This window comes from Ctenopharyngodon idella, chromosome 21, assembly GCF_019924925.1.
Source record: "Ctenopharyngodon idella isolate HZGC_01 chromosome 21, HZGC01, whole genome shotgun sequence".
Taxonomy (NCBI): domain Eukaryota; kingdom Metazoa; phylum Chordata; class Actinopteri; order Cypriniformes; family Xenocyprididae; genus Ctenopharyngodon; species Ctenopharyngodon idella.
The window spans coordinates 21,273,993-21,276,976 of record NC_067240.1 but is presented as its reverse complement, the minus strand read 5'-3'; positions in this window follow the sequence as shown (position 1 = coordinate 21,276,976).

Here is a 2,984-nt window from a genome sequence, read left to right as displayed (position 1 = left end):
CAAGGTCCGCCCTAGTCAGCGCTACTCCTCCCTCATACTACCAGTGATTAAAAAGTAGGGCCGTACACGCTGTCACGCTAAGCGATAGGATCGGGAATCTATGCTAAACATAAGCTCGCAAATGAGATCGAAATGTGAATATAATAATCAAGACTTCAGGATGAGATTTATATGACACCATATATGATGTGTTAATTGGTTTCCAGTCGCTTACTAGAGCATAAAAGGAGGAAATAGTGTGAAACGTCTATGGAATCCATTTTCCGGGTTTTTGCGGTAGCCCTATCCTGCGGTACATTAGCACATGTCGATGCGAGGGAACCAATGGGCGTGGAGAACAACAAGGCATGGTGTCTGTCCACATGGGCAGCCGCTAAAGGCTGAGCGCGGCTCATTTGCATGGCGAGACCATGTACGGCAAGCCATTTTACATTTATTCCTTTTACTAACTAGCATCTACTTTTCTTATTAGGACTTGTTTACATACTAGGAAGTGAAACTAGTATTTTACATTTCACTAGCATTTATTTGCTAGTAGTCACTATCCCAATAGTGATAAGTAACTGTGCCTTTTTTAATGGTAACAAAATGCATTTCCCCTTTTAATTCTATGAGGATCTGCGCTTCAGATATCAACCATTCACTTCTGACCAGTATGTAGTTCAGTTGTTGTTGGTATGTGTTGTTGTTTAATTTTATTCATTAGCTGGTAGCTACTAGTAATTAGGCAGTCATGGCTTAATGGTTAGAGAAACAGACTGGTAACCCTAAGGTTGCAGATTCGATTCTCAATACCAGCAGGAAATGACTGAGATGCCCTTCAGAAAACACCTAACCCCCAATCGCTCCCCGGCTTCTTGTCAGTAGTTGTTAGTATTAGCTAATTTTTAAACACTATGGCACTGTCCCAAATGGCACACTTCATGTGCATTTGCGGTCTTGTAGACTTACAGTGGCCACCACGTATGTGTCCGTTAAGTTCACAAGACTGTATGGGTCTCCCATTTGTCATTTTAGGTTTTAGAAGGGTGCTCGCGAGTGCATCCCCTGTTGTGGTCATGCGCCCTCGATGTGCACTTTTGCCAAGACCACACTAAAGCGAGCTCTGCAGCAGACTTCTTACATCATAAAAGTGTGGACTCGGAGAATGATCATGAGGGCTTAGGGTTCCATTTGGGACAGGGCCTATCTATCGCAATTGTTTTTAGTAACATTTCTTGTCTCACTAGTTAGAATCAGATTTTTTTTTTTTTTTTTTTACTTGTATGCAATGACTAGTCAAAATGACTACTTTATAGTTCAATTAAAAATCTTACTTTTACTATTAGTAATAAAATATAGATATTTTTCATTCAGTCAGTACTGGGAAACTAGTTGCTATTGCAATAAGTACAAAAAATAGTTGAGATGATTTTTTTTTTTTTTTTCACTACACTAGGTAACTAAGTTTTAATTTTAAGGAATTCATGTGAAAACTGCTTGCCATAGAACGTGAGACTGCCTCGCTGTCTTGGTACCTGCCAATCATTCTGAACGAGTATCTAAATGGTCACGCCCAGATAGTGGTTAGGCTTGTTGAAAGTGAATGTTCACTGTATACCGACGAAAACAAAGCGCAAAAATCTCTGCGCCCTTTACAAAGATTTTTGTTTTTTATGCGGTAGTCGTACACCAGCATGTTTGTTTGATGTGTGTTTTATTTTATCCTGCAATTAATAAAAGTTATTGAGCAACCGAGGGCGCGGTGAACAGACGCAGTCACGAGTGACGTAACTATCAAATATTCAGCTTAGCTTGTTTTACAGGCCAACTCTGTTAAAGACAGCGCTTTAACAGAGCGCTTTTTTGCTTTTTCCTTGAAGTATAGCTACGAGTCAGACGCTTCTGAAAATGAAACTTCATTCAGGTCTGGAAAGCTGTTTAGTATTTAAATATAATTATTTAAATTATATTTCATTTAAATTGTATATTCAAACTTCAAACACAACGTATTATTGTATTTTTTTTCATTTTTTTTTTCATAAATTATACAATTCTGTTTATTTCACAATATAAAGCCTTTTTAGGGCACTTGTATTATTTTAAGATTCAGTATTGTGAAGAAAGTAGTGTGGTGCTGTAACAGCATTGTGGCTCGTGCCATGCTGACATCTCTATGAATGAGCGCTTGCATGGCAACAGACTGTGATTGGCTGATTTCTAGGGATACCCTGGATGACCAGCACACAGTCAGAGTGTCTCTGCCAATCAGCACTGAGCTCAGACGTGCGTTATGCATGCTAATACATGCACATACAAATACACACGTACATAGACATGCGCTCCTGTTTCACACATAAACAGCAGATGCCGACAGATGCAGCTCATGTATTAGACAGCAACGGACTTTGCTAACTATACTTCAGTATGCAGCACAGAGAGTCTGACTGTCTAACTGCTATTCACAGCCCTTCCACATGACTTAGTTTCAGGTTCACTGCAGGCTGTGATGATGATGAAGTGATGTCTTTGTCCTCGGACCTCTAGTCAACTGCAAACAGAAAACATTTTAACCTCTCTGTATTTGTATATCTAAGTAATGTATATTTTATAATTCTGTGAAGTGAAAGAAACAAAAATGCTGGTAAATATCAATTTATTTTACAATGGATACAGATATAGAGCTTGGGGGGTTATTTGTTGTCATGCAAATAATAGGCGGCATTTTAGATAGGTATTCTAAATAGCCTTTTTAGTTAAATGGTGGAAATTATTAACGTTTGTAAAATAATATAGGTTAAGGTCCACTTTGACCTGCAAGAGACATAAAATGCATATAGTTTTTAGTATAGGAACCAAACTTTACAAATAAGCCAAGACTATCAAAATACACATGATTCATTTATATATATATATATATATATATATATATATATATATATATATATATATATATATATGAATAATATTTGTTTCAAAAATACTTATAAAATATATTTAGTGTA